This window comes from Lithobates pipiens, unplaced genomic scaffold (genome assembly GCF_037356315.1).
Source record: "Lithobates pipiens isolate NorthernLeopardFrog02 unplaced genomic scaffold, aLitPip1_a1.2 Scaffold_18, whole genome shotgun sequence".
Lineage (NCBI taxonomy): Eukaryota > Metazoa > Chordata > Amphibia > Anura > Ranidae > Lithobates > Lithobates pipiens.
In genome coordinates this window covers 134,879,029-134,886,296 of record NW_027507758.1, presented here as the reverse complement: position 1 = coordinate 134,886,296, position 7,268 = coordinate 134,879,029, and positions in this window count along the sequence as shown.

Below are 7,268 nucleotides of genomic sequence, written 5' to 3'. Positions count from 1 at the left end.
TCCTGGGTAGCAAGCCCCTAGCCTGTCCCTTCTCTTCTTCAACCTTTCCCCACTGCTAGTTACTTTCCCTAACAAAGGGGATCTTTCTTCCTGCACTAGCCACTCGAAAAAATGTGCACCAAAACCTAGGGGCATGGACTTACTGTATTTGTTCCATACTCGACACAAGATGGCCACCAAGGGTTGCATGACTGCAGCGTAGCCAACCAACATGCTGCTCCATTGACCCAGGAAACCATAGAGAAACTATGTGTCCCCTTGACTCCCTCTCCAGGCTGTGGAGTGCCAACTACAGTGGAGGAAACAGACTACACCTGCCTACAAGCACCAGTCAATGAAATGATTTGTGTACTGATTTTACTTCGTTAACCAGAACAAGTGCATTAAGGCCCCCATAGACAGCTCAAATTTAATTTGATCCCTGCTGAAGCTACAAAATTCAAACTGCAGGTGGGCCTGCAAGCACCACCTAGCTTGACGAAAGTTGATTTTTAAGCAGGGTGAAAAATGACTGGCCAAAATGTAAATGCATCCTATCAAATGCAGTCACAGTGCCAGCCATGGCTGTCGTGGTTGCCTGAATACAATAGTGGTCAGTGGAGAAAGCTTTTTATCTTTCTCTCACGGGTTGAATGGATGAAACTTGAACCATCTTTTGGGGCCTTTAGAGTATTCACACAGATTTATGGGCTTGTTCACACCATGTCTATGGAGCTGTGTTGATTTGCATAGATCACCAAAGGCTCAATGCAAGCGCACATAGAAAACATTTTTTTTTTTTATGTGCTCTGTTCATACCGTGCGTGTGCTGTGGCATGCACTGCGTAAAAATGCATGTGGTGCATAGCTTTGAATGAAATGTCATTTTGTTAAAAAAAAAAAAGTGTGGTGTATCATAAGAATGCATTGCACCTTCCATCACCAACATGCAAGTGTATTAGTATGCAGGCTGGTGGAATTGAGCTTTAGAGGCCCAGGTTTGGCATTGAAAAGTTGGGGCCATTCCATTCTCCTGCCTTTTCCTCTATACAAACACGATTTGCAGTTTTCACTTCCTTGAGATCTTGAGACAATCAAATAAAACAATGTGCCGGGAACCCACAAGTCAGCACTATGAGACCTTACAGTAAATGAAATATAAACAACATTCAAGAAAGCCTGTAATTGCTTTTCTACTAGAAGTAAAGTGCCACTCTTCCTAAAATAAATAGCACCAGCAGCTGTTGATAGAAGAGAGATTTGGCCCATTAAGGGTATTAGCCGCTCTGATGGCACTACTGATACTGCATTGTAAGAGCCTTGATCTTTCAAGATCTGGATGAGAGCTGTGTCACGGCACATCACTGTCACTGAGGTCTCTCCGGATCACTGCAAAAGGAAGTTTTATGTGCAGGATTAGACCCAATTAGGATTACAGCGCAGATTATCCAAACAAACACAAACTGTTTATGTTATAAAAGACAATTGTTTAATCAGTAAGGAAAAAGATATTTTCTTTGAATTAAAGGGACGTTTTAGCTAAAATGCAGGCCACGTACCGGACAACTGCTTGTCGTTTACATGGATAATGAGATAAATTGAGTTTGGTCAAGTCAATCAAAGAGTGTCAGAAGTTATCTTCATTTTAATGGGGTCTCAGGTATATTATCCAAATATTGATACAAATACCAAATCTGGTATAGAAGCACTTACGTGTCTTGCTGAGGAGATAGATCAAAACAGCAGCATTTTATTGTCGATGTTTCGATAAAACTCAGTTCATCTTTCTCCAGATATTGTGCATGGTTAATAATGGCTTCATGGCTTTGTTCTTTTGGTCTGCATTTGCTGTTGGATGCGTTATAATCACTGTTATCAGTAGTCATTTCATTTTAAAAGTGCTTGTAGGTAACAAGTTTTGCCTTTACGGGCACATGAACTTTAATGGCATTCCAGTCTTAGTCCGTAGGGTTCAATATTGAGTCGGCCCACCCTTTGCAGCTATAACAGCTTCAAGTCTTCTGGGAAGGCTGTTTTAGGAGTGTGTCTATGGCAGTGATAGCAAACCTTGGCACCCCAGATGTTTTGGAACTACATTTCCCATGATGCTCCACTACACTGCAGAGTGTATGAGCATGATTGGGAAATGTAGTTCCAAAACATCTGATGTGCCAAGGTTCGCCATCACTGGTCTATGGGAATGTTTGACCATTCTTCCAGAAGCGCATTTGTGAGGTCAGGTACTGATGTAGATGAGAAGGCCTGCCTTGCAGTCTCCACTCTAATTCATCCCAAAGGTGTTCTATCGGGTTAAGGTCAGGACTCTGTGCAGGCCAGTCAAGTTCCTCCACCCCAAACTCGCTCATCCATGTCTTTCTGGATCTTGCTTTGTGCACTGGTGTGCAATCATGTTGGCACAGGAAGGGTCCATCCCCAAACTGTTAGCACAAAGTTGGGAGCATGAAATTGTCCAAAATGTCTTGGAATGCTGACGCCTTAAGACAGGAAACGGCAACCTTTTTCCGCTTATGGGCTGGATTCAATGTAAGTGAATGCATGGAGGGCCGCATTCACCTGCTAATAAATGAAGATAATAATAATCCTAACAATGTAATAATAACAGTACAGGTTTACCTCACTTTAAGGTGCTTCACTAATACAAAGCCAGTTCACCCTGGGGGATCATGTGGCTGGGGATTGAAATTTTACTGCCCCCTCCCCCATCCTGGCACCCAAGGCTGGTTAATGCCAGCCCTGCCAGCCAGCATGGTCTGGAGATGGTGTTTCTGTTCCTAGGGAAAATGGGGTCCTCATCCCTAAGGGAGATGGGGCCCCATCCCCAGGGATGATGGGGTCTCTGTCCCCAGGGGAGAAGGGGTCCCTAATAGGGTCCACCCCTATTGCAGTGTCCTCTGCCTCTTCACATCACTCCCAAAGTGTCCTCTGCCTTCTTCCCCCATGGCAAGTTTCCTGTGCCCCCCCCCAAAGCAGTGTCCTCTGTCCCCTGCATCCCCCATTTTAGAGTCCTCTGCCCTCTGCATCCCCCACTGTAGTGCCCTCTGCCCCCTGCATCCCCCAATGTAATGTCCTCTGCCCCCCTGCACACATAAACACTGTGTAGAACAGTAGAACTCTCCTACCTCTCTCCACACAGGTGCACTGCAAACTAGAGCAGAGATCAGCATCAGGTCTGGAAACTTTTCACATTAACAGGCTGGTGATTGGTTGCTAGATCGCTCAGCAACCACATGCAACCAAATCACATGCTGTAATGTAAACAGTTAATTCCTGCGGTTCCCGCCCCATTCAGCCTGTGAAACTGGCTGCTTGGCGCTGTCCAATGAAGAGGACAGCATCGAACATGTACGCGGGCCGGGTGCCTGTGAATTAATCACGGGCAATGATGGGGCGGACAATTTGCGGTAGCAGGTCAGATGTAGCCCATGGGTTACCGACCCCTGTCTTAAGAGTTCCCCTCACTGAAACTAAGGGACCAAGCCCAACCACTGAGAACACAAGCCCACACCATAACCTCCCTCCACAAAATGATTTGGACCAGTACACAAAGCAAGGGCCATAAAGACGTGGATGAGCGTGTTGGGGGTGGAGGAACTTGACTGTCCTGACCTCAACCCAGTAGAACACCTTTGGGATTAAATAGAGCGGCGACTGCGAGCCAGGCCTTCTTGTACACATCAGTGCCTGACCTCACAAATGCGCTTCTGGAAGAATGGTCAAACATTCCCATAGACACACTCCTAAACCTTGTGGACAGCCTTCCCTGAAGAGTTGAAGCTGTTATAGTTGCAAAGGGTGGGCCAACTCAATATTGAACCCTACGGACTAACACTGGGATGCTATTAAAGTTCATGTGCATGTACAGGCTGTACTTTTGGTAATATAGGGTATATGTATCTTTATATGTGTTTTGATACCCACACTTAGTTACTAAGAAAGTAATAAAAACATTTGTGTGCAATACAGAAAGTTTAGAAACAGATCAGATTCCAGTTCACTGTAGTCGAATTAGTTTAGAGATGATTTGTGATTGTTATAGGATACCATATTTTGCAGATCATAGGTCATCTTTGCATTTTGTTACTGGGTATACCAAATCCTCTAGAAATTATGCATGAATGGAAATGATTACCTGTATAACCTTTGGTAAATATTAAAAAGTTAAATTTTAAAGTTATATTATATAGTATATATACTATTTGGAAACATAAATAGGAGAATGCAAAATAGCATATTTCTAACTATACAAGTGACATTGTGAGTTGTGCTTTCATCCATGCAGTCATTCCTATAGACAGTGGAGAAGCTAGACATCCTATCACCCCAACCGCCTTCCCAGTAATCAGAAAAGGTAATTCAGTGCTTAGGGCGAAGATCCCAAACTGTAACCCCCCCCCACCCTCAACACCAATTGGGTCAGGGGGTGTTGATTGTGAGAGTAGGGTGTGGGATTAGGCGCACCATCCTGAAGCATGTAGCATTCTATCTGGCACTAAACAATGGGGTAACAGTGACGTAGAGAGTAATGGGGCCTGTGTGCAGAAAAAAAGCCCTGTGTGCACGGGGTATTTGGGCAGGGGTAGGCAACCTTTGAGAGGTGGAGATCTACCTTAACAGTAGGAAAGAGATGGTTTGAGTAGGGCAGTGAACGGTGTCAGTTTTTTTTTCTAACAACTTTATTATTTTTTACAATTTTTTAGGAGCCCTGTTGGGGTACTTTAGTGAAGTATCAGAGGTTTAAACGGACCCCTGATGTTTCACTTTTGAGACTTGGACAGAGGACAGAGATTCCCCAGTCCCTTTCTCTGCAGCCTCAGCTGCACTGGGCTGTGATTACTCATGCACAAAAGGAAGGGGCCAGTAATGACATATTAGCTGGTCCCTTCCCCCACTCTCCATCTGAAAGAAAAACCCCACAGCAGCAGGCAGGAGAGGTGAGGAGGGAAGCCAGCAGCCCTGCAGGGGGGGGGGGGGGGGGGCAAGGGAGTACACAGGGGCCAGGCTGTAGAAGGAAGGGGGAACCTGGACTGAAGGGAGGGAGGGGGTAGCAGCTGAATCCCCACAGGAGGAAGGGGAGTAGAAAGAGGCTTTTAGATGCTGCAGGAGGAAAATACACCCCATCGGTTCTACAAAATGCCGCCCCTTCTCTTCATGTTCCGAGGGGTTGGGCATTCTCTGTGCCTGGGGGGGGGATGCAGCTGAGCTGGATAAATCAAGGGAGAAGATGACTCACTCCCAGCTCTCCACTCCCGGATCTCGCAGCCATGGTCTACACTCTTCTTTCTCCATGGCCGGGATCACAGCGCCGCCATGGCAGGCTGTGCTGCAGAAATGGATGTCCTGTCCCAGCTCTCTCTACCTTCTGACCTTCTCCTGGATGCTGGTGCCCCTTTCAATGCAGCACCTGGGGCACATACCCCCTGAGTTTTAGCCCTGCCTTTAGGAGCCGGATTTGCACATCCACACTACAGACAGCATCAGTAGCAAGAATTAAGTTGATTACACTAAGTTGATACACTAGTTACATTTTTCTTAAATGAGATATGTTAAAGAGGAGGTCCTCCCCCTCCTGCAAAAATGAAAAACCAGCAGATACACATACTGCAGCTGCTGGCTTTTAATAATAGGATACTTACCTGTCCTGGAGTCCAGCAATGTCGGGTGCTGCCACTGCCATTGCGGGTAAGGGAACCTGGCAGTGTAGCCTTACGGATTCATGCCGGGAACCCTACCGCGCATTCACAAAGCTCCGCTCCTCTTTTCTACTGGCCCGGCGACAGGGGGAAGAGGAGGGAGCCGAGTCGTGACGTCAATATCTGCGGCTGAGGCTCCTGGAAGTGGGACAGGTATGCTCTCCCACCTCCCCCCCGAAAGGTGCCAATTGTGGCACCGGAGGGGAGGAGGAAATAAATGAGCGCAAGTTCCACTTTTAGGTGAAACTCCACTTTAAGGTGAACTTTCACCCTCTCCACCCACTTTCTGACATTCCACTCGTAAACCTCTAATCACTAACGTTTGCATATTTTTCATTTTCATTTTTTAATACCTTTTTTAGGGAACCTTACTCAAAATTCCTGGGTTGTTGTCTATGTGAGAATTAATTTGTTGTCTAAAGTCTCCTGGGTTCCCAAGTCTCATGCATCCCAAGAGGCCTTGGGGTACTTCACAATTAATGTGCCCTGGTGTGCAAAGGACATGGTAGAGACAGCTGGCACCCCTGATTACATCAGAGAAGAAAATGGTGTTCAGTCAACAGTAGTATATACAGGATATACCCAGACAAATTAGGTAAAATAAATAAATTAACAATTATTTTTATATATATATATATATATATATATATATATATATATATAATATACAGTTGTGCTCGTGAGTTTACATACCCTGGCAGAATTTATGATTTCTTGGCCATTTTTCAGAGAATATGAATGATAACACAAAAACATTACTTTCACTCATGATTAGTATTTAGCTGAAGCTATTTATTATCAATCAACTGTGTTTACTCTTTTTAAATCATAATCACAACAGAAACTACCCAAATGACCCTGATCAAAAGTTTACATACCCCAGTTCTTAATACCGTGTATTGCCCCCTTTAACATCAATGACAGCTTGCAGTCTTTCGTGGTATTTGTGGGTGAAGCTCTTCTCAGAAAATTTCCCTGTAGGCCGTCTGCCCTGGGCCCGCCTTGAGTTGCGGCTGCAGCGCTCTGCTCTTTCCCTCTCTCCTCCTCCTCCTGTGAATCACGGAGCTGGCTGGGTCTGTGTTTGGCAACCGCGCTGTAACAAGGTCCCGCCCCCCTAGACCGGCTCATATAATAGTAGATTGAATCATTGTTCCGCCTATCACACAAGCCGGTCTAGGGGACGGGACCTTGTTACAGAGCGGCCACCAAACACAGACACAGCCACCTCCATGATACACAGGAGGAGATGTCCGCTGTGTATGTTACCAGGCGATGGTGAGTCTGTATTAATTGGCACAGTGATGCTGCATTCATGGGCACAGTGAGGGTGCAATTGTGGGCACAGTGAGACTGTATTCATGGGCACAATGAGGCTGTAATGGGCACAGTGAGGGTGTAATGCTGGGAACAGTGAGGCTGAATTCATGGGCACAGTGGGGCTGAAATGGTGGGCATAGGGAGGCTGCATTCCCGTGCACAGTCAGGCTGCAATGGTGGGCACAGTGAGGCTGCAATGGTAGGCACAGTGAGGCTGCATTCATGGGCACAGTGTGGCTGCATTCACAGGCACAGTGAGGC